Consider the following 25,503-nt stretch of genomic DNA (forward strand, 5'->3'; position numbering starts at 1 on the left):
GTGTGCTGGTGATCACGTTACGTACGTAGGTGCAGCGTGGTCACACAATCTGCGCATGCGTGGCATGGCTCTGTAAGCCCATCCACGCCTTAAAGAGTCATGGCTCAGACCCCACCCTCCTCTCTCTCCCATTCTGCTCTCTCCCCCACCCATCATCTTCCCTCTCTCTGTGCATGCTTTCCTCCCCAGGCCTGGTTCTCCTCTCTCCCACCCCCTTCCTCCTAATAAAGCTTTGAAACTAATACTGGGTTCTGTCATGACCATGACCTTTCCACTCAGTTACCAGCACCGCCACCAGCACCTCTTATCACTCATTTCAACCTGAACCCCACTCTCCACTGAAGGAAGAACAGGGCAGCTTTGAAACACCTCGAGGGCAAGGCATCTGCAGTGTGTTCTGCTTGGACCGTCCCAAGCAAGTGAGCAGAGTTCCCAAGGTGTCTGCTCCCTAGACTCCCTGGAACAGCCAACACTCCAGTCTCTCTACCTTCTAAGATCAGGGGCAGAGGGAAACAGAGTCAATGGTCAAGACTAGTAATATTCCTGGGCTAGGATGTTATTTAAAATATATAGCTGGGTGGTAGTGGTGCACACCTTTAGTCCCAGCACTCGGGAGGCAGAGGCAGATGGATCTCTGTGAGTTCGAGGCCAGCCTGGTCTACAGAGTAAGATCCAGGAAAGGCACAAAGCTACACAGAGAAACCCTGTCTCGAAAAACCAAATAAATTATATATATATATATATATATATATATATATATATATATATATATCCCATTAATCCTTTTTTATTTCTATTCTCAAGCTAATATCCATTCCCCTTTGTATTGGGAAGGGAGGGAGGGTGTAGTGGGCACAGCGAAGAGAGAGAGCAAAGATGGGTACACTGTGGCTCCACTGTAAAGACTCCAGTAAAATGTTCTTTCTTGTTGCCTGGAAATAAGGGACTTCACATCGAAGGGCCATGCAAGCCTCCCCAGGTCCCACCGAGGATTAGAAGTTTGCAAACTAAAGGAAGCTCCTCAAACCCAGATCTGACACCCTCATCCTACATGTCTGGATCTTGCTGCTTTGAGCCTGGCACTAAAGTCGGGACCACAGATACTGGTGAGCTACACTCCCTGATCTCTTTCTCTCTTTACTTTGTGGTGGAGAAACTGAGGCACGGTCAGGGCAAGGAACTTGCCCAAGATCACAAAGCAGAAAGAACAAAGCCAGAATCCAAAGCCAGGAGGCTGGTTTTCAGAGCCCACTCTGGTAACCTCTAAGCTACTCTGCCTCTTCGAGTGGTCAGATGTTCCCTAGACACTCACTATGAGCACAAAATGAGGCAGGGTGCAGGAAAGGGCTTGCTAAGACACACAAGCCACCCCTGGCTGAAGACAGCTATAGTTTTGTCTTAAAATAAGAAAGTTTATACAGGTGATGTGGCTGATGCCTATAATCCCAGTGCTCAGGAGGCAGAGCTAGAAGAGTGTCACAAATTGGGGAACAAACTTGGGTACATACTGCGTTCCGGGATAACACAGCATTGACAATAGAGAAACATCCTGTCTTTAGACAAAAAGGGTTATCAAGATGGTTCATTGGTAAAGGTGCAAGCTGTGAAAATCCAAAAACCCCAGTCCAGTCCAAGTTCACAACTGAATGAGAGAAACAATGCCTGGAAGTTGTCCTCTGATGTCTGCACAAATGTGCCATACACGCATGCATGCATTCACGCACGAATGCACACACGTGCACACATGCCTGCACACAGAGAGATCACACATACAGTTATCACACACACATACAAATATCACACACACACAGAGATATATCACAATTACAGATATCACACACACTCACACAGAGAGATCACACATACAGTTATCACACACACACAAATATCACACACATACAGATATCACACACACAGAGATATCACAATTACAGATATCACACACACACTCACAGAGATCACACATATAGTTATCACACACACAAATATCACACACACACACAGATATCACACACACAGAGATATCACAATTACAGATATCACACACACACTCACAGAGATCACACATACAGTTATCATACACACACACAAATATCACACACATACAGATATCACACACACACAGAGATATCACAATTACAGATATCACACACATACACTCGGACCAGAGTTTGAATGTAAAAAAAAACACTATGGCAAACAGACTGAAAGGATATGAAAAAGTAAAGGCTGATGTCACATTTTAAACAACTGGGCAAGTTTTGCTGCGGGGAGCAGAGGAGTCCCTGAGCGAGTGACATCCCGACTGAAGATGTGTGTTGTTTGACATCAGTCTGTCAAGGACGCTAGCTTCAGACCCAGGGGAAAATGGCAAACTGCTCCCCCACACCTCCTGGAGGTGAGACTCAGAGAGAAATGGTAAAGCCTTCTTCTGGTCCATGTGTGGATGTTGATGGTGTGTGCAGAAAATGTCTGCCATACATCCCCCTCTACATTTACAACCTAGAGTGTTCTCTGCTCCCACCAAGATTAATTAAACCTGCCTCCTTGTTCATGTGTATGTAATAACCCCACCTCTTTATTCATGTGTATGTAATAACCCTGCCTCTTTATTCATGTGTATGTAATAACCCTGCCTCCTTGTTCATGTGTATGTAATAACCCCACCTCCTAGTTCATGTGTATGTAATAACCCTGCCTCCTTGTTCATGTGTATATGTAATAACCCCGCCTCCTTGTTCATGTGTATATGTAATAACCCTGCCTCCTTGTTCATGTGTATGTAATAACCCCACCTCTTTATTCATGTGTATGTAATAACCCCACCTCTTTATTCATGTGTATGTAATAACCCTGCCTCTTTATTCATGTGTATGTAATAACCCTACCTCCTTGTTCATGTGTATGTAATAACCCTGCCTCCTTGTTCATGTGTATGTAATAACCCTGCCTCCTTGTTCATGTGTATGTAATAACCCCGCCTCCTTGTTCATGTGTATGTAATAACCCTGCCTCCTAGTTCATGTGTATGTAATAACCCCGCCTCCTTGTTCATGTGTATATGTAATAACCCTGCCTCCTTGTTCATGTGTAATAACCCGCCTCCTTGTTCATGTGTATATGTAATAACCCTGCCTCCTTGTTCATGTGTATGTAATAACCCCGCCTCCTAGTTCATATGTATGTAATAACCCCACCTCTTTATTCATGTGTATGTAATAACCCCGCCTCCTTGTTCATGTGTATGTAATAACCCCGCCTCCTTGTTCATGTGTATGTAATAACCCCGCCTCCTTGTTCATGTGTATGTAATAACCCTGCCTTCTTGTTCATATGTATGTAATAACCCTGCCTCCTTGTTCATGTGTATGTAATAACCCCGCCTCCTTGTTCATGTGTATGTAATAACCCTGCCTCCTAGTTCATGTGTATGTAATAACCCTGCCTCCTAGTTCATGTGTATGTAATAACCCCGCCTCCTTGTTCATGTGTATATGTAATAACCCTGCCTCCTTGTTCATGTGTAATAACCCGCCTCCTAGTTCATGTGTATGTAATAACCCCGCCTCCTTGTTCATGTGTATATGTAATAACCCTGCCTCCTTGTTCATGTGTATGTAATAACCCCGCCTCCTAGTTCATATGTATATAATAACCCCACCTCTTTATTCATGTGTATGTAATAACCCCACCTCCTTGTTCATGTGTATGTAATAACCCCGCCTCCTTGTTCATGTGTATGTAATAACCCCGCCTCCTTGTTCATGTGTATGTAATAACCCCGCCTCCTTGTTCATATGTATGTAATAACCCCGCCTCCTTGTTCATGTGTATGTAATAACCCCGCCTCCTTGTTCATGTGTATGTAATAACCCCGCCTCCTTGTTCATGTGTATGTAATAACCCCGCCTCCTTGCTCAGTTGTATATAATAAACAACCTAGGCTTCCTGAACACTGCAGTTTCTCTATCAGAAAGTCCACTGGACCCAACCCCAGCTTTTCGGTCTGTGTGTGTCTTTGTCTTTTCTTCATTCCCTTATTGTCCCTAGTCAGGTAGTCCTCAGGGCCAGACAAAGACGTGGCACTCACTGGCAGGGTTGACTCATCTGATACCAGGAAACAAAACTGAGACATCACTTGACTAAGGAGCCCAGGCCTCTCTGTGACAAGTGATGATGTCACCGTCCAAAGCCAGGCATGGGGGGGCACATCCATAACCCAGTTCTTGGGGGGCAGAAGCAGGAGGACAGGTACAAATCAAAGCCAGTCAGGACTAAATGGTGAGACCCTGTTTCAAAAAGGAAAAGTAAGAAAAGAAAGTTGAGTCAACGGTGTTTGCCTAATGAGCACAAAATCCTTGGTTTGATCTCAGCACCTGATAAATCCAGGCACCCTGACACAGGTCCATAACACCAGCAGTTGGGAGGTGGAGGCCAGAAGACCAAGAAGTTCAAGGTTATACTCGGTGATACAACAAATTTGAGACCAGCTTGGGATACTTGAGGCCCTGCCTATAAATAAATAAATTCTGAAAATAAGTAAACAAACATTTAAAAGAGAGCCCAGAGGCTGGAGAGATGGCTCAGCGGTTAAGAGCACTGGCTGCTCTTTCAGAGGACTCGGGTTCTGTTCCCAACACCCACGTGATAGCTCACAACTGTCTGCAACTCCAGTTCCAGGGGATCTGACACCTCTTCTGGCTTCCTCGGGCACCAGGCATGCACATGATACACAGACATACATGTATCAAAACCCCCATATACAAGAAATAAATAAACAGAACGGCTCAGATCTCGAGTTACCAGCGAGCCGTGTTGGCTGGGCTAACATTAACAAACTCTTAGAGCAGAACCAACTACCTAGTGAGTAAGTCTGTACAAGCAGATGTGGGAAGAGATTTTGTGAAAACAACCCATCCTCTGGTTATTCCAGCGACCACTGAACACTTTTTCACATCCTTTCTCCAGCCCGTTTTAGAAACCCCTGCCCCAACTGCAGGCTTGAACATGCTAGGCCAGTTCTCTCTTGAACTTGGACATGCTAGGCCACAGGTGCACAAACAAGCCAAAAAAAATCATTTCTGAACTTCTGTTATTCTTCCTGTTAAATGAAAATCCTAAGAATAGCTCAAGGGAGTTGTTGTAAGAACCACATAAGACAGTAGGCTACTGCGGATACAAATATGTCAGGTGTAAACTACAAACCAACACACAAACATATGTAGTATAACTTTTATTCTTTATTGAAAATCTGAGGTCGGGGGTGTGGGGAGAAGAAGGTCTAGAATGATGTCATGAGGCACAGAGTCAAACTTCTGGTCCCGGTATAATCTGCCTTGTCCCCAATCCCTTTCCTGGCACAGCCCCAAGCCCTGGCTGTTGGCCCAGGCAAATAGCATGGATGAGAGCCGTGCCCTTGGTGGCCAAAGTCACAACACGGTGCCCTGAAGGGAGGTGACACAGTTGTTGGAAGCAACTAATCAGTGTCCTGGCACACCAGATTAGCAACCTTGTGTACTGGATAGCCCACCCCGAGAACCTGGCGGCGGGGGGAAGGTGGCACTGTGACGGCCTTGAAAGGACTGTAGAACACACAGGCTATTCCCAAATAAGGACTGCTTATACAGAGACAAACGGAAGAGCTGGGTCTGCACGTGGCAGGAGCTTCAGAAAGAATGCAGAGCCAGACCACAGCACACTGTGAGGGCTTCCCCGGGGCAGCTCCTCTCCTCCCTTTTACTGTCTGAAAGAGTCACGGTGCATATCAATCGTCTCCATGACGTGTGGTAATGGGAGCCTGTATTCCAAGTATGCAGGAAGCCTGGAAACGCTACAGCCAGCTTGTGCTGCGTATGAGACCCTGTCTGTCCTGGTGAGTTCTCTGTCAGCTTGACATAAGCTCGAGTTATCTCAGAAGAGCATCCTCAATTGAGAAAATGCCACCATCAGATTGCTTGTAGCCAAGTCTGTGGGGGCATTTTCTTGAGTAAGGATTGATGTGGGAGGGTCCAGACCACTAAGGGCAGTGCCACCCCTGGGCAGCTAGTCATGAGTGGTAAGAAAGTCACCTAAGGGTTGGAGAGATGGCTCAGTGGTTAAGACACTTGTTGTGGCCAGGCGGTGGTGGCGTACACCTTTAATCCCAGCACTCAGGAGGCAGAGGCAGGCGGATCTCTGTGAGTTTGAGGCCAGCCTGGTCTACAGAGCAAGATCCAGGACAGGCACCAAAACTACATGGAGAAACCCTGTCTCAAAACAACAACAACAACAAAAATACTTGTTGCTCTTGCAGGGGACCTGTGTTCAGTTCCCAGCGTTCACATGGTGGCTCACAACCATCTGTAACTCTAGTTTCACGGGAACTGATCTCTGGAGGCACCAGGCAGACACATGGTACACATACATATAGGCAAAACTCTCATAAACAGAAATCCAAAAAAGAAAGAAAATTAAAGATGGGCTGAGCAAGGCAAAGGAGAAAAGCCACAAAGCATCATTCCTCCATGGTCTCTGCTTCAGTTCCTGGCTTGAGTTATTGCCCTGGTCTCCCCTGTGACCTGTAAGCCAAATAAACCCTCTCCTCTGCAAGTTGCTTTTAGTCATGATGTTTATCACCGCCACAGGAACCTACCTACTCCAAATGTCCCTCCACAAGAACAGGTGACAGAAAGGCTCCACCGTGCCACGAGTAGCATTAGCTGCCCCTCACGGTAAGAAGCAATATAAAGCCACTGAGAGAAGGTGCTCATGGCAAGTTTTCACGTGGAATGTAATTTCACGAGGGAAGTGGGAACCTGCAGGTTAACGGGAACCCCTTCACATATATGGTTTTTGAGCAACTTCCAGTGTTCTCTCAATAACGGGTCAGATGAATTCCATCTCCAAATACTCAGACCTGACTTTGTGAGCCGAAGTGGTGTGGGGAGGTAATATCAAAGGCTAGCTCACTTTCTAGATGGATCGCTTGGGAAGAGAGACTGGAGACATTGTTTATATCGGGCTGCCCTGTGGGCAGGTCTGTGGTGATTGAATTGGATAACTGATATGGAGCGACTCAGCCCACTGTGGGTGGCACCATTCCCTAGGCTGGTGGTGTCCTGTGTAAGAGTAGAGAGACCAGGCTGAGAACAGGCTGCAGCGGCAGCGGCGGCAGCAGCAGCAGAGCGAACTGGTTCTTGTTTTTCCGCTTGTTTGTTTTTGCTCTAGACTGACCGGCTGTTTCAAGTTCCTGCGACCTCGACTTCCCCTTTATGTTGAACTGCAAGCTGGAATTGTGAGTTGTTGGTTTTTGGTCAGGGTATTTTATCATAGTATCAGAAATAAAACAAGGATACCTCCCAGGGACAGCAGCAGAAATTATTATCCCCTCACCCTTTTCTGTATGTTAGGGATATATTTTATTAAGTCTATTTATGAATTTATTAGTTTCTGTAGGGCATTGTGTATACTGGACAAGTGCTCTATTAACTCCCAGTCCTATATATTAGTTTTTGATTGATATATAAAAAAATCATAAGCGAGGAGATGGTGGTACATGCCTTTGATCCCAGCACTTGGAAGGCAGAGGCAGGTGGATCTCTGTGTGTTTGAGAACAGTCTGGTCTACAGATTGAGTTCCAGGACAGCCAGAGCTACACAGAGAGTCCTGTCTTGAAAAACACACACACACACACATATACGTGTGTGTGTGTGTGTGTGTGTGTGTGTGTGTGTGTGTGTGTAGCTAGAGAGATGGCTCAGCAGTTAAGAGCACTTGTTACTCTTGCAGAGGACCCAGGCTGAGTTCCCAGCACCCACAAAGCAGCTCACAACTGTCTGTAACTCCAGTTCCAGAGGACCTGATGCCCTCTTCTGGCCTGTGAGGGCACTGCATAAACATACACATAAAATAAAACACGTGTGTTTGAGAGGGATCTCACTATGCAAAACTCACTATGTAGCCCAGGCTAGCTTCAAATTCATAATCCTCCTTCCTCAGCTTTCTAAGTGCTGGGATTACAGGCATAAAGAGTTGCATGTGTTAGGGGATATGGTATGACAGTTCAATAAACAGAAGGCAGAATGATTGGATATTTATTCCTATTTACTCCATATAATTAAACCTTCAGGATGATGTAATTTGACCAAGGCCATAAGATAATAAACTGGTGGAATCAGGATTCATATCACGGGCTGGTGGGATGGCTCAGTGAGCAAAGACTTACCTTTCACCCTCCCTCTGACTTCCACGCCTGAAACCCACAGAAAGGCAGACAAGCCAACTCCACAAAGTTGTCCTCTGACCTCCACCCATGTGCTGTGGTACGTGTGCATCCACATGAATCATAAACATCTACACACAACATAATAATAATAGATTTAAATTAAAAAATAAAGGTGCTGTCTAACCCCAGTGAATGGTCTTTCAGCCAGACCACACTATCTCTACTACAGAGCCCGACGAAGGCCACTCTGCAGGACACCCAAGTAGGGAGGGACGAACTACTCTGGAAATAACATTTGGTTCCCGTACACTCTGTCAGGAATTTCAGTTCACCTTGGAATAATAGCCTTAGCTATCTGACTACAGATAGAGACTTGGTTTGGGAGGTTTGTCTTTCTGACGTCCGTACTCACAGAAGAATCCTTCATTCATTTTGTTTTGTTTTGAGACAGTCTTACCACAAAGTCCTGGCTGGCCTTGAACTCAGCGATCCACCTGCCTTGCCTCCTGAACACTGGTATTAAGGCATGTGATAACACACTCAGCAAAATCATTCATGTTTTGGAAATGTATTTATTGTAGCATGCATTTTCCTAAGTCATAGGGATAAAAAGACATGAAATAGTGCCATTATTTACAATTACACACATGCTATACTCTGTGTGTGTGTGTGTGTGTGTGTGTGTGTGTGTGTCTGTATGTGTCTGTGTCTGTGTGTCTGTGTATGTATATATATACTTGTGCTAGGGATCAAACTGTAAGCTGTGGCTATGTTAAAATGATTTAACACTGAGCTAAATTTCTACCTTCTAATTTTTGTTTTTGTTTTGTTTTTATTTTTGTTATTCAAGACAGGGTTTCTCTGTGTAGCCCTGGTTGTCCTGGAACTTGCTATGTAAACCAGGCTGGCCTTGAACTCACAGAGATCCACCTGACTCTGCCTCCTGGGTGCTGGGATTAAAGGTGTGCGCCACCACCACCACCCCAGCTAATTTCTTCTTTCCTATGAATCAAATATTATAAAAAGGAGTGGCACGCATTGAGGAGAGCCGACCCATCCTATGGGGCTTACTTTGCATGGGCTGTGAAGAACTGGATCTGGTGCAGTTATGGACTGGAAGGGCTGGTGGCATCTGGCTGCTGAATCCTTTGCTCCACTTCCCCAATGAATCCTGACACAAGTTCACATACATATGCAGATAGAACATCCGAGGGGAATTAATTTTCATAATGCTTAGAATGTTTTCATACTTCGACATTGTGTTGGCAAAAGTTGTATACAACAAAGACCCCAAGCCGGAGACAATCTAGTATAAAACCAAATGAGAAGACTGAGTTAGACCAAATACGGGGTCAAATCCTGAGACTGTTCTGACCTACCAAAGATATGGAATATCCCAGATGAAGCAAGAGTTCTTGGGCAGAAGACCTCAAGGAGATGAAGACCACAGGTGGGCTCTGTTCCTGTGACCCAGCCTGGGCCACCTTCAGGACAGTTTGAAGCTAAGACTAAGTGAGCCTCGCCCATGGGCTCTGGCTTCTCCCAGCCAAACATTTAGAAATATGCTTTAAATGATTGGTTAAAACTTAGAACACGAAGCTGGGCAGTGGTGGTTCACCCATTTAAAGCCAGTACTTGGGAGGCAGAGGCAGGTGGATCTCTGTGAGTTCAAGGCTAGTCTGGTCTACAGAGCGAGTTCCAGGACAGCCAGGGCTACATAGAGAAACCCTGTCTCAAAACAACAACAACAACAAAAAAAAACCTAGAACACGAGTGAGAAAAATCACACATGTATTCATTCACTTGTTATTTACCACCCAGGAATGCCTGCTCCAGGGGGGATGCATAGGTGGACACACCTCTCTGTTACTAACCGCGTGCACTCTAGTGGGGAACACAGGAAAAACTGGCTTGCACCCCTAGGTAGCTTCGCACAGGGTGTGAAGAGTGCAGGGGCCTGTTGGAGTGCCAGAGAGTGGGCTCCACTTCCCTGGAGGCAGTGGGGGAGGGGCTGCCCAGGACTGATTTTGGAGGGAAAGACCCCAAGCAGGGGACAGACAGAGCCAGTGCCGAGCCATCTGCATGGGAAGGCCACGCAGGCCCCGAGGATCGCCCAGAGTCAGGGTGGGCAGAGAGCAGAGTGTGGGCCCCGGGGAGCAGAGCTGCAGGGGTGGACAAGACAAAGTGTGGAGGTCCGTCTCTCCACTGCGAGCTCGGAATGCAATCGATAAGCTGAGGTTTCAAACAATGTGTCGGCGTTATCTGTCATTATGAAGACGCCCTTAAAATGTGGAGGAGGGGAGTTGCCAGTGAGATGGCCAGTGGGCAAAAATGTCTAGCCTGACAGCTTGAGTCCAGACTCTGGACCCACATAGTCACGTAGTGGAAGAGAAGAACTGACTCCCCCAAATTGTCCTCTGACCTCCACATGCATACCAGAGCACATGTACACACACACACACACACACACATCAATAATTGTAATAATAGTAACAACAATAAACCTGGTTGGTAGTGTTAGCACACACCTTTAATCCTAGTACTCAAAAGGCAGAGACAGGCAGATCTCTGTGAGTTCAGGGCCAGCCTGGTCTTCATAGTGAATTCTAGACTAGCCAGGACTACATAGTAAGAGCCTGTCTCAATAGTAATAAAAACAATAACCCTAAATTACTTCAGACCCAGTTAATGCTGGTCACATCAGGACTCATCTCAAAACTACAGAGTACATTTGTTCTGCCAGAATCCAGCCAGGAAGGAGGCCCGTGGCTCTCAGGAAAAGCTCCTGAGTTTGGAGAGATGGGAATGCGTTGTATGTTCTCTGCACTGTCCTGACGTAAAGAGAAAACCAAGGACAAGGGGAAACAGGGCTGAGCAGGAAGCTTGTCAGAGCAACTCATTGCAGGAAGCAGCTGGCCAGGAGCACTCATGCAGCACACTGGTGGCAGCGGTCAGTCCTGGAATATCACTACATATGGGAGCACCCAAGGGTGGCATCCCATCCAAACTGACAGTGGTCAGTCCTGGAATATCACTACATATGGGAGCACCTGAGGGTGGCATCCCGTCCAACACACTGGCAGCAGTGGTCAGTCCTAGAATATCACTACATATGGGAGCACCCGAGGGTGGCATCCCGTCCAACACACTGGCAGCAGTGGTCAGTTCTGGAATACCACTACATATGGGAGCACCCAAGGGTGGCATCCCGGCCAGCACACTGGCGGCAGGGGTCAGTCCTGGAATATCACTACATATGGGAGCACCCAAGGGTGGCATCCTATCCAACACACCGGTGGCAGTGGTCAGCCCTGGTCAGTCCTGGGCACCACTACATGTACCAGGCCTAGAATAAATGCCCTCCACATTCCCTTCCCTGTGGCAGCTTTCTTCCTGGGAAGACTCATCTGTGAAACAATAGAACCTTAGTTCTAGAGTCAGATTTGCCTGGTGTCACACCTCCCTTGGCATCTATTCCAACCCCGTGCTGAATACACTACTGATCATTTTTTTCTTAAAGCCCTCAGGAATGAAGAATTTACATTTCCCACCGACATTGATCTCAGAGCCTGCAAGTACTTTCACAGTCAGAGAGGGTCTTAGTTAGGGTTTCTATTGCTGTGATAAAACACCATGACCAAAAACAAGTTGGGGAGGAAAGGGTTTATTTGGTTTACACTTCCACATCCATAGTTCATCACTGAAGGAAGTCGGAGCAGGAACCCAGAAGCAGGAGCTGATGCAGAGATGGTGGTGGTGGTGGAGGGGTGCTGCTAACTGACTTGTTTCCCATGGCTTGCTCAGCCTGCTTTCTTCCAGAACCCAGGACCACCAGCCCAGGGGTGCCCCTCCACCATCAATAACTAATTAAGAGAATCCCCTACAGCCGGATCTTCTGGAGGTGTTTTCTCAATTGAAGTTCCTTCTCTGATGACTCTAGCTGTGTCCAGTTGACATAAAATCAGCCAGCACAGAAGGACACCAGTGCATGCTCCATTCTGTTGAGACTTCAGGGAGAGCGGGGAGGGAAGTCAGCTGATATTGGAATTGGTCCCCAGCGCTCTTTGAGGGGAAAAAAATATTACATCCAGGTTGGTGGTGGCATACAGCTTTAATCCCAGCACACGGGAGGCAGAGGCAGGTGGATGTCCACGATTTGAGGCCAGCCTGGTCTAAAGGGCAAGGGCTATACAGAGAAACCCTGTATCAGCAGAAAAAAAAAATACAACGGATTGAAAAAGAAAACTTACTGATGGAAGTTTCTAAGAATGGGAGTGCCTTAAACCACAGCAGCAGATCCATCTTCACTTTTCTGTTTGTTCCTACTGAGGCGCTATATAAGCAAAGTGAAACTGTGTCCCAGACACCTGGGAGGAACGGCTGGGACCTCCTTGGACGGCCATGTGTCAGAGTCCAGCTCCGACCTGTCGAGGGGTTATTGGGGGAAGGAGAGAGAAATGAAGTATTAGATAGAAATACAGGCAGAGATGGAGAGAAAGACAGAGACACAGGATAGCTTCTGGAGGGTCCTGGGTCAAAACCCAGCTACCTTGAGATTTATTTTATTTTATTTTTTATTTTTATTTTTTACAATAAACAAAAAGGTCTGTATTAGAACATTTACACTCAGGGAAGAAAGAGGTATCTGCATCATCAAATGTGGAATGTTGAAGAAATAGTTAAAATAAATAAAAGACTCTGAACAAGGCTGGGGCTGGCTCAGGCTTGGGGGGGGGTCACAGAGGCCACCATCTATCAGCTCCAGGCTGCAGAGGCCACCACCTGGCCATACTGGCTCCCCCCCCCCAGACAGCACAGCTGTGGGGGGACACAGAGAGTCTCTCAGGTACTGGAATAGCTAACAAGCTCACTCCCCGCTCGCCTCACTTATCTCCGTGACAATGTCTATCAGGCTCTGGAGCCCAAAGATATAGCCAGCATCCTGGCCCTCATGTACCACACTGTCCTCGCCATACAGCCTGCAGGTGGTGTGTGCAAACCTGCAGGCTGTTTAATGGGCTTTTTATACATCAGCAAGGGGAGGCACAAAAGATCTCCCCCTTTCAAGATCAAAGCACAATGTACAGCCAAGTGTAGACCCTTCAAAACACATGGTAACCACAACCTTGGTCAAATCATCCCCTTACGCTTTACCCTGCTGGGCAAAGCAAGCTCAGGCTTTCTGACCTTGAGTAAAGTCTTACTAGGGAGCCTCTGTGGGCCCCCACAGATTCCCCCTTCTTTATAATATAAAGTTCTCAAGTGAAGGTACTGAGCTGAACTCTATGCAGCTCTGAATCAACTTTCCCACTAAGAACTTGCAAGTAGCTAGAATAATCATAGTAATACACCTGCTCTTTTTGGCTGCTGTACCTCCTAGTAAAAGAGCAAAGGATAATCAAGATGGAATGGCCTTTTTAAATAGGTCTTAGATGACTATAGCAGTTTTAGCTGCCTCAAACCTTTTTTAAATCAATAAACTTCTGATGCAACTGCATCAAATCTGACTCCTTAGCATCACCATTACCATGGTTCATTAACATTAACAGGTTAACATCATAATTCTAATATGAATAGTACTATACACAATTACAATTCTCACAAACTTACATCCAAAATCAAACTCTTTTTTTCTTTTTCTTTTTTTCTGGAGCTGAGGATCGAACCCAGGGCCTTGCTCTACCACTGAGCTAAATCCCCAACCCCCAAAATTAAACTTCTAATAGAACTATTTACATTTCATAAACATTTAGCAAACCTCCAAAAACAATTTCTTAATAGAACTTTTTGCATTTCTTGTTAACAAAACATAGGGTACATTAACATATGCTAACATTATCCATACAAAGAACAAGAAAAAAATGTTTTCAAAAAAATTAAAGAGACTGAGGAATATTAATTCCTCCTTTTCTTTATAATCTTTTAAGCTGCATCTTGAACCTGGGTAGAAAAAATAAATGTCTCTATTCCTACACAAAACAGTTCATAGAGTATATATGTGTAAATGAAATCAAAACTGTCCCATTGCAATTAAATCACTCCTGTCCATCCCATTTCTTAAGTCTGAAAAGTTCAAAAAGTCAGTTCTGATACCAGTCGCAATGTTCCACTGAAATCTCAAGATCAGGGACTGGCTCATCAGCTGCCCTGAAGTCTTTGTATAGCTGTCCAAGTCATAATGAATCTGAAGTGAAAAGCTCCAAATATAAAGAAATCTGCAACCAAAAACTTGTTGCAGTTCCCTTGAATACAATAACCCAGTTCAAACAAGGGTCTCTGAAACTTCGCTCTCAGCTACAATGGCACTTTGCGGCCAGTAGCCTCCCCCTAGGCAATCTGATCCAGGGTGAAGGTGGCATCACTGTAGCTGAGCCTCTGCAGACCTCTTCGAAAAAGCTCTCCTTACAGCCAGCATGAACCAGGAAGCCATTTCTTAAAGGAACCACGCATTTTTTTTTCCATAGCCAGCAAACAGAAGCTGTGTGGCTTTGGCTGCTGACTCCTTCCCATTTCGGCTTTTATAGTCCTTTTATAGTCCCAGCGTCCTGCGGCCTGAAGGCTCTCAACCTTCTAGCACAGCCAAGAGCTCAAGGTGCCACCCCACTGCTATGAGCTGGCTCTCATTCATCACCCTAGGTCCCATTACCTGCTCCGATGGTGGTGTTTCTCTGTTACCTGCTCCGACGGTGGTGTTCCTCCGTGCACTGCCTTGCTTGCGTGGCCAAATGCCAACCTCAGAGCAGCTCCACGGCTCTACCTCACCCTGCTGCTGGAAGCTCGGCTTGGCCTGTCTTCCAGCGTATCTGTCTTTCAGCCTGGAGCATGGCTCTGCCTCACTCAGTAGTTCCCTTGCTGCAGCTGCTAGGGACTCAGACCCTGTGCACAAAACCTCCACCGTACTTTCCATGCCTGGGCACGTCCCACCTGGGCCTTCTGTCAGCCAGCAGTCTCCCTCGGGTCTGCAACACCACTTCTGCTGTGGTTCTGCTCTTGGGGATGCTGCCTCATCTCCCCGGGGACCCCGGTCTCCCCGGAATGCACAGCCAGCTTGGCACACTCAGACTCAGAGGCACCTGTTCCCTGGGCCACCGGGGTTGTGTCCTGTGGGCATCTTTCTCTGAAGTCCTTGTCTCTCCTGCAGCAGCCAAGGCGCCCTATGTTAGGATCCTGCCCTCACTCCTGCACATGCGCAGCTCGGGGTCTTGCATCTTACATCATCGGGGCGCTGGTGACTATGTATGCGCACTGCGTGGCCACGCAATCTGCAAAAGTCGGATTCAGACCCCACGCTCTGCTCTCTGCTTCCTGCTCTACTCTGCTCCCCTTTTTCCCCACCCCACCATCTTTCTCTCTCACCAGGCCTGGTCCCCTCTCTTTCTCCCCCTCCCCTTTTCCTCCAAATAAAGCTCTGAATATTGATACTGGGTTCTGTCATGACCGTGACCTTTCCACCTGGTAACCAGTGCTACCACCAGCCCGATTATCATCCTTTCACCCTGTGCACTCGCCCTCCAGCTGCCCATGGCTCTCTGCTCATGCTGTCCTGAGGCATCCCTTTCTGGCTCTGGTCACTAGGGACCCTGGCTCTGGGTGACAGACCTGCTCCCTGCCAATGGGGTCGGAAGCCCCCCGCTGCACTCTCCCGCACCATCTAGCCTCACCAAGGTTGTGGAACCTAGTCTCCAGTCATGTCAGTCCCGCTCTCACAAACACCTTGGCTGGTTGGGCTCTCCTCACCAAGGCTCAACCATGGCGGAAAGCTCACAGACCCTCTCTGCTCAAGCTGGCTCCTTCGGCGCCTGCTGCCTATGATTTGATGATGCCTTAGCAATGTCATTGCTGGGTCAGCTGCTGCTCTGGCTGACACTACTTGTGTTGGGGCTTCTGAAGCCGCTGCTCTTTCTTGGACTGCCTAAGTCCCCAGTGGCTGTTCAGTCCCAGATACCGTCCTAGGTACCGTGCTCAGGAAAACCTACTCTACCCTAAGTTACTTTCTATTCTACCTAGGCCTACATTTCTCAAACTTCACAAAAACTATTTTTTTTTTTTTTTTTTTTTTTTTTTTTTTGCTTTTTCGAGACAGGGTTTCTCTGTGTAGCTTTGCGCCTTTCCTGGAACTCACTTGGTAGCCCAGGCTGGCCTCGAACTCACAGAGATCCGCCTGCCTCTGCCTCCCGAGTGCTGGGATTAAAGGCGTGCGCTACCACTTCCCGGCTTTTTTTTTTTTTTAAAAGATATATTTATTTATTATGTTTACTGTGTTCTGTTTGCATGTATTCCTGCATGCAGAAGAGGGCACCAGATCTCATTATAGATGGTTGTGAGCCACCTTGTGGGTGCTGGGAATAGAACTCAGGACCTCTGGAAGAACAGTCAGTGCTTTTAACCTCTGAGCCATCTCTCCAGCCACAAAAACTTTTATGACTTATACTTACCTTACAACTTTAAATCTAACTTAGTAGATAAAGAAAAATACTTGCTGCAGCCTAACTTCTGCTATCATCCTGTTCTTTATTTATAATTTTACTCCTGAAAAAGAAAATCATTGCACTCCAATTAATTATCCGAGCATGCCCACTTAACCTGTGGTGTTGCTTCTTTTTATCCTCTGTACCCAAGTTCTAGGTTTAGGCGCCATATGTCGAGTCCAGCTCCAACCCGTTGAAGGGTTTTGGGGGGAGAGGAGAGGAATGAGGAAGTATTGGAGAGAAATACAGGCAGAGACAGAGAGAAAGACAGACAGACACACAGGATAGCTTTGGGAGGGCCCTGGGTCAAATCCCAGCCACCTTGAGATTTATTCTAATGGGTTTTTTTTATATACCAAGGGGAGAGGCAAAAGACCTCCCCCTTTCAAGATCAAAGCACAACGTACAGTCACATGTAGACCCTTCAAAACACCTGCTAACCTTGCCCCTGCCCAAATCATCTCCTTATGCAGTCCTGCTGGGTAAAGCAAGCTCAGACTTTCTGACCTTGAGTAAAGCCTTATGAGGGAGGCTCTGTGGGCCCCCACTTGGGTGAAAAGGCAGTTCAGTGTCTAACATCTTCTTCACCATGTCTGAAACAGTTGCTGTCTTCTTGGCCCTCCCTCACGACTGTGGGGACGACCTCCTGCCAAGATCTTCCTTAACCTGCCGGTCGGTGGTAATTGTCATAGCAACTCTGGAAGGACGTTCCACTGGAGCGGAGGACATCCAGTTCAAATGATTAACTGCCTATCCACTAACAAATGCACTTCCTGGCCGGTGAGAGGGCTCTATGGGTAACGGAGCTTGCTGCCAAGAATGATGAGCTAAGTTTGGTTCCTGGTGCCTATACTGTGGAAGGGAAGAGCCAATTCCAGCAGGTTGTCCTCTGACCCCAACACCTGGACTGTGGCACTTATGTCCACCACATAAGCACACTAAATTAATTAATACTTAAATTAATAGCCATTATTTGCTGTGTAGCCTGGGCTGGCTTCAAAGTTGTAGCAATCCTCCTGCCTCAACCTCCCAGCACTAGAGGTGTGTGCCACCACAGCAGGCTTAGGAAAACTGTAGGCCCCCCCAAGCCACTCGAGTGGCCAGGCCCCTCCCCTGAGGAACTGCCAGGTTCTACCCACAGAATACTCTAACTGCCCCTAACTGCTGGACCATGCCCCCACCCTGCCCCAAAACAAAAAGCCCAAGCTCTGGACAATTCCACCAATCTCTACCTTGGAAAGCTCCACCCTGAAAAGTCCCACCCAGTTCCCACAAAGCTCTGTATAAGCCCTCTATCCTGTTCAGTTTGCTGCTGTTTCTTGCTCATGCAGAGGCGGCCACCCTCCTGGTTTTTCCCTCCCCATAAATCTCTTGTGTGAGGTTTGTTGTGTGGTGTGACTTTGGGGTATTCCTTAGCTTCCACCTGCCAGGATACCTTTCCATCTGAGTTGCAACGCTTATAGTAGAGTGCTTGCCAAGCATGTGCAAGGCCCTGGGTTCCATCCCTGACACTGCAAAGGAGACAAAAAATATTCTCAAAGGGCCCAATTATAAAGACACCACTAAGATGTATGCTTATATTTCATCCAACCTTCTTAAAATATGGTATTTCATCTCTGATTGCTAATTTATAAAAAGAACTGAGTATAATAAAATAGATATGATGTTGTATGCCTGTCATACCAGTACTTGGGAGGTAGAGGCAGGGGGATGAGAAAAGTCATTCTCTACAGAATGAGTTCAGGGCCATCCTGGGCTTAAATGAGACAAGATCTAAATGAATATATGGGCAGCTCTAACTGGACTTAATAGGCTATCAAAAAAAAAGACATGAATTTAGAAGGAAAAACATATTAGGGAGGAAATGGGGGGAGCTGGAGGAGGGAACGGAGGTAAATATAATGATATTTCATTGAATATATGCATGGAGCTGGGTGGCAGTGGCGCACACTTTCAATCCCAGCACTCAGGAGGCAGAGCCAGGTGGATCTTTGTGAGTTTGAGGCCAGCCTGGTCTACAGAGCGAGATCCAGGACAGGAACCAAAACTACACAGAGAAACCCTGTCTTGAAAAACCAAAAAAGGGGAAAAAAAGGATATATGCATGGAATTTTCAAATTTAAAGAAAAAAACTTTAAATCTGCCATAGTGGCACATATCACACACCTGTAATCCCAGCTATCTGGGAGGCTGAGGGAAAATTGCATAATATAGTGATACGAGAGAGAGAGAGAGAGAGAGAGAGAGAGAGAGAGAGAGAGAGAGAGAGAGAGAGATTTGGAAACTATTGAAATAGTAAAGAGAAGGTTTGGTTTTGTTTGTTACAATAAAAACAGATTCAAAGCTGTGCATGGTGGCATATGTATGTAACATCACCACTTGCCAGTGGAAGCAGGAGAATCAGGAGTCCAGTTTAGGGTACATGAGACCCTGTCTCCAAACAACAACAACAACAACAGCCTGTATACCATGCCCTCTGCCCCCCAAACAAAACAAATGGATTTTAGATTAGTGATTCGGAACTGTCGCTGTGGGATTTTGTCACCAACTGCTTTGTTTGGGTTCCCACACTATCTAATTTATAAGAACTCTGAAAACCTTAGGGCTTCGTGGTTAAACCCAGCTTTATGGCCTTGAAAGGTGTGAGCCTGGGCTTTGCTGGAGGCTTCCTGGCACTATTGCCGGGGCCGAGTGTTCCTCTCCTCCTATGATGCGTAACCCCCACATCCCCGTCTACCTGGCCCATCACATCTTCTGGATTCCTTTATTTGACCTGTTCATACCCATTGTATGGGTAACTCTTGTCAACTAAAAAGGTTCCAAATACGTTAACCTTCACCCTTCAGGAGGTCATTAGAGACTTCTCACTAGATAAGGCTAATATTTCTTTTGTATTTTGTTGTGCTGGAAAAAACCAATGCCATGTTTGTTCTTTGGACATAAAAGCTGGGAACTGGGAGTGTGATAAGGAGGAGAAAGGTCACCTGGAGTGTGGTGAGCTCAGCTTGGGAGAGACTAAAGGCTGGAAGGCGAAGGGTGAGCTGCATTTGGCCTCGGGCAACCAAGCTGCTCTACATTATTAGCTGCCTGGCATGCAGAGAACACTGCATTTGCCAAAAGTCAGCATGGAGATGGTTTCAAGTTCCCCAGGGTCTGAGGCACATTGACTCAGACATCACGCAGGACCAGGACGCAGACTCTGCTTCTCTGAGGTGAACTCGTGTATCGTGTTATGGTCTCCACGAGTTATCTACATCTAGTATCGTCCTGGAATATATAACTATTCATTTAAGACATGATGGTGCTTTAAGTTCTAAACCACAGGGCTACAGAGACGGCTCAGTGGTTAAGAGCATTTTCTGTTCTCACAGGCCCCCAGACCTTAGCCCAGCTGATGTCATGTTAGAGGCACCATTCTGACCTTAAAACCCAGCATGTGGGCCCAACACCTGCCGAGCCAGGACCAAAGATCTCCAAAGTTCCCTACAAACTAGTCCATAGTTCCAGGAGAGTCCCTAAATGTACAAACCTTGCTTTCTGGCTTCTGTAGTTCCGTGTCTTTCCAAGAGAAGTGTGACAGTCAGGATGTGGGGTTTTTTTGGTTTTTGTTTGTTTGTTTTTGTTTTTTTTTTTTTTTTTGCTTGCTTGTTTTTTTGTTTTTTTTTTTTTGAGACAGGGTTTCTCTGTGTAGCTTTGAGCCTTTCCTGGATCTCACTCTGTAGCCCAGGCTGGCCTCGAACTCACAGAGATCCGCCTGGCTCTGCCTCCCGAGTGCTGGGATTAAAGGCGTGCGCCACCACCACCCGGCCAGGATGTGGTTTTTGTGCATAAAGGACAAAGGGTTGTAAGGATCGGGGCTGCACGATTGGGCAAGTTTCCTGTGCAGTCACCAGCCAGCAATAAAGACTTTCTTTTCAGCTTTAAGGGAGTCTGTATGGTGGTCTCTGATGGGCTTATCTGGAAACACTGTTTTTGAGGAGTACCTGGGTTCAATTCTTAGCACCTGTGTGGTATCTCACCACCTTTATAACCCCAGCTCCTCCATGGGCACCAGGAACACATGTGGTATATAGCCACACATGCAGATAAAACATTCTTACACCTAGAATAAAATGAAAAATCTGTTTTAAAAAGTGTGGGGGCCACAGAGGCTCCCTAGTAAGGCCTTACTCAAGGTCAGAAAGCTCAGCAGGCTGTACAATAGGATAATTTGGCCAAGGGCATGGTTACCAGGTGTTTTGAAGGATCTACACTTATTGGTACTTTATACCTCGACCTTGAAACGGGGAGGTCATTTGCGACTCCCATGGCCGATGTAGAAAAAGCCCATCATGATTAAACTTGGGGCAGCTGGGTTTTGACCCAGGCTCCCCAAAGCTATCCTGTGTCTCTGTCTTTCTTGTTGTCTCCGTCTATCTAATACTTCCTCATTCCTCTCTCCTCCCGACAAGAACCCTTCAACAGATCGGGGCAGGCCCCTGTCAAAACAAGTAAAAAACAAAAAAACAAAAAAACAAAAAACCAGGGCTGGAAAGATGGCTCAGCGGTTAAGAGCACTGGCTGCTCTTCCAGAGGACCCAGGTTCAATTCCCAGCACCCAAATGGCAGCTCACAACTGTTTGTAACTCCAGCTCCAGGAGATCCAACACCCTCTCACAGACAAATGTGCACATAAAATTAAATTTTAAAAAAATAGCAGGGCAGTGGTGGCACACACCTTTAATCCCAGCACTCAGGAGGCAGAGGCAGGAGGATCTCTGAGAGTTCGAGGCCAGCCTGGTCTACAGAGCGAGGAGCTCCAGGACAGGCAGCAAAACTACACAGAGAAACCCTGTCTCAAAAAACCAAAACTAAATCACTAAATAAATAAATAAAAATTGTAAAAAATGGAAACATACGGTATGGCCCAGAAGAGCTGGAATGGGTTGCTGTTACTGTGTTTCGGTCATGAGCTATGGTTTACAGGATATGAATGTCTCTAAGTGCTATAAAAAGCTGCTTGTGGTAGAGTCAAGCTGCCCCCAAAGAAGGAAGGATTAAGTAATGTACCCTCTAGGCCATTTACATCGTGCTGAGCAACTTTCTACACAGCGGAAGGGTGTCCAGTTCCACTTTAGCCTCCGTAGTGACCGTAAGAGAAGAAAAGGAGAGAGCCATGTGCTCTCGCCACAGAGTCGGGGAAATTGGAATGGTGGAGAGAAATATATCTCTAGTCCTCTCATTAGATTTTTCCCCCCCTGGAGCTGAGGACCGAACCCAGGGCCTCGCGTTTGCTAGGCAATCACTTTACCACTGAGCTAAATCCCCAACCCCCCCCCCCCCCGCCTTTTTTTTCTTATTTAGTACCTGGCTTCCTTGTTCTGTCCCTCAAATCTGAAGACAAAGAAGACATCTAGCTCACGATTGCATCCTTTGGGCATAGCTAAGTGCTTGGCATTTTATCCACATGTGGTAAACATTTGGTCATGGGGCTGCAGAGATGACTCAGCAGTTAAGAGCGCTCTTAACTGGGTTCAAGTCCCAGAACCCACCGAATGCCTCACAACCATCCATAACTCCAGTTCCAGGGGATGCAATGCCTTCTTCTGGCCTCTGGTGGCACCAGCCACATATGTGGTGCATAAACATACATGCTAGTAAAACACTCAGACACATAAAATAAAACAAACACATTTAAAATTTATTCATTCATTCATTTATTTATTTATTTATTTATTTATTTTTTGGTTTTTCGAGACAGGGTTTCTCTATGTAGTTTTGCGCCTTTCCTGGAACTCACTTGGTAGCCCAGGCTGGCCTCGAACTCACAGAGATCCGCCTGCCTCTGCCTCCCAAGTGCTGGGATTAAAGGCGTGTGCCACCACCGCCCGGCCATTTAAAATTTTTTAAAACGCGTTCAGTTAATGGCTACAGAGAATGGTTTTCAGAGAGTGAGAAATTGCTTTCGTGGTTTTGACATTCTGAGCTCATCTTTCCTCTTTTGAAAGAGTTCAGGAAGAGGAGCCGCTGCCATGACCAACAGCATGTGAAGACGCTGATAAGCCACCAGCCACGTGGCGAGGTATAGATTTGTAGAAATGGATTACTTTAAGGAATAGATTTATGGAAATGGTTAATTTAAGATAAAAGGAAATGGTTAATTTAAGATAAAGGAACAGTTAGCAAGAAGCCTGCCACGGCCATAGGGTTTGAAAGCAATATAAGTGTCTGTGTTTACTTGGTTGGGTCTGAGCGGCTGTGGGACTGGCGGGTGACAGAGGTTTGTCCTGACTGTGGGCAAGGCAGAAAAAATCAAGCTACATATGGCGCCCGAACGTGGGGCTAAAGAAAAAAAGGGCTAAAGAAAAAAAGGAAAAAAAAAAAAAGGGACTAAAGAAAAAGGACAAATGAACAGGGATAAAGGCCGGTGTTATGAAAAAAAATAAATAAATACTAAAGACAAAGTCCCTTAACCAAGAGGCGCTCCAATAAAGTGTGATCTGAGAAGAATCCTCGCGTGGTGGTAAAGAGGATTCAGAACTCAACACACGGAGCGGTGACGTCGGTAAGTTCTCCAGGAACGGTGACGTAGGTAAACGCCCCACAGTTCCTAAATTCTCTCTCTCAAATGAGCGGCAGCCGCCGGTTTGAGTTACTGGCGGGTTCCTGGGGCTTGGAAGAGAGAGGAAAAGGAACATAGACAGTTATATAAAGAAATAGAAAGTTTAAAAAAGCCATGTAAAGATGGATATCACACAGAGAGTTTGGATTATATTGTCTTTGGGATTTTTAACTGCAGAAAAACATTTGATCGTAAAAGATGTTGAGTTAAACCAATATGTATATATTAAAGATATCTTGACTTTAAAATTTGGATATAAGGATGTGTTACTTTGGAAAGGAGACTCTGCTTTTATCTCTACAGAAAGCCAGAGGCTATGGATTTTTTCCAGATTGAGATACATCAGGTTTGATCAGCCAAGACCACCTGAAAGGTCTCCGATGACACCATGGCCCAGATGATCCAACATCCAGAATCGTTTCAAGGCAACTGGCTCAGACGATACGGTCTCACGGACTACTCCATGATCCTAAAATTTTCTTTGCATCCCCATAAGATACAGCGCCCCCCTCCAGCAGGAAGTAGTTAAGAGAAGCTACGCCCAAATTCCCAAATATACCAAGCTGACTTTGGAGATGTGTAAAAGTTAAAACCTTCCTTTTTTTAAAAAAAAAAGAAAGGGGAAGTGCTGTGGGATGTTCTGTATGTCCTGTGGGAGCCCATTCTCAGGTTCTTTGTGGCGTTACCCAGCAGGTCCGTATAGAGGATGATTAGGACCATGGGCCTGAGTGCAGGTGTTTGAGATGGTCTGCACTTGGCTGTGCTGGGGGATGGTCTGTATGTCAAGTTACTCTGATTGGTTAATAAATAAAACCTGATCGGCTGTGGCTAGGCAGGATAAAAGGACAGAAAGGCAGAAGGAGACGCTGCAGCCGCCGCCATGACCAGAGACACTGCAGCCGCTGCCATGACCAACAGCATGTGAAGACGCTGATAAGCCACCAGCCACGTGGCGAGGTATAGATTTGTAGAAATGGATTACATTAAGGAATAGATTTATGGAAATGGTTAATTTAAGATAAAAGGAAATGGTTAATTTAAGATAAAGGAACAGTTAGCAAGAAGCCTGCCACGGCCATAGGGTTTGAAAGCAATATAAGTGTCTGTGTTTACTTGGTTGGGTCTGAGCGGCTGTGGGACTGGCGGGTGACAGAGGTTTGTCCTGACTGTGGGCAAGGCAGAAAAAATCAAGCTACAAAAATGCTCTAAGACCAGAGAGAGAATGACTACAAACTCCCTGAGAAAAGGAATATACCTCTCTCTGGGTCGTTCATCGGGGGCTTCATCTAGGTATCCTCTGGCTAGTCTGAGTTAATCTTTTTCTCATTCCACTGCATAATCTTACCTATTTCTTACTAACTATGCATGCCACCATACCTGTAGCATTTTATAATTTTCTTTTTGTAGAAAGTGGCCTTTGGCATCATCAATCATTTGATATTCCCCCTATGTTTCCTGGTCTGACAAATTCAGTCATCTCTGGCTTCCCTCTGGACTACAAATGGATTGTTTTCCTGTGGACATTAATTTTCATCTCCATCTCTCTCTCTCTCTCTCTCTCTCTCTCTCTCTCTCTCCCCTCACCTTCCTTTTTCTCTCTTCCCTTTCTCTTTTTCTCCCCCCTCCCTCCTTCCCTTCCTCCCTGTCTCTCTTTTCTCTCTCTCTCCTCCCTCCCTCCCCCCCTCTTTCTCTCTCCCTCCCCACCCCTACCCTCTCAGCCGGTTTTCATGTAACCCAGACTGGCTTTGAGCTTGCTGTGTAGCCCAGGCCAGCCTCTGCCTGTCAAGTGCCGAGATTACAGGCATGTGCCGTGCTCAGCTTCCTTCTGGTCTCCTAGGATCTCAGTTATTTTTATAAGTTGCCTGATCTTCGTGTCTTATCACAGCGATAGAAAAGACAGTGTTTAATTGGTCTTACAGTTTCAGATGGTCAGAGTCCACGATGGCAGAACAAGGGCTTGGCAGCAGGAACAGCTGAGCGCGCCCATCTTGATCCACAACCAGGAGGCAGAGAGAGAGAGAGAGAGAGAGAGAGAGAGAGAGAGAGAGAGAGAGAGAGAGAAAGCACTGAGAATAAATTCATGAGCCTTTTGAAACCTCAGACACACATCTAACAAGGTCACAGCTTCGAATCCTTCCCAAGTAGTTCCTCTGCCTGGGGACCAAGTATTCAAATTTATGAACCTATGGGAGTCATTCTCATCCAAACCACCACATCTATTTTGGCATTT

General features: G+C 46.3%; 1 long non-coding RNA gene across 2 annotated transcripts; it reads left to right on the forward strand.

Moving 5' to 3' along the window:
• The first annotated feature begins 5,569 nt into the window (after nucleotides 1-5,569).
• On the forward strand, nucleotides 5,570-12,152 carry LOC143268110 (uncharacterized). Of its 2 annotated transcripts, none has more exons than XR_013043717.1 (3): nucleotides 5,570-5,872; nucleotides 7,207-7,273; nucleotides 12,024-12,152. It is a non-coding gene; the product is annotated as an uncharacterized LOC143268110 (long non-coding RNA). The 2 variants fall into 2 exon arrangements; XR_013043716.1 differs by having other exon boundaries at nucleotides 12,009-12,134.
• The last annotated feature ends 13,351 nt before the right edge of the window (nucleotides 12,153-25,503 follow it).

This window comes from Peromyscus maniculatus, chromosome 12 (genome assembly GCF_049852395.1).
Source record: "Peromyscus maniculatus bairdii isolate BWxNUB_F1_BW_parent chromosome 12, HU_Pman_BW_mat_3.1, whole genome shotgun sequence".
Lineage (NCBI taxonomy): Eukaryota > Metazoa > Chordata > Mammalia > Rodentia > Cricetidae > Peromyscus > Peromyscus maniculatus.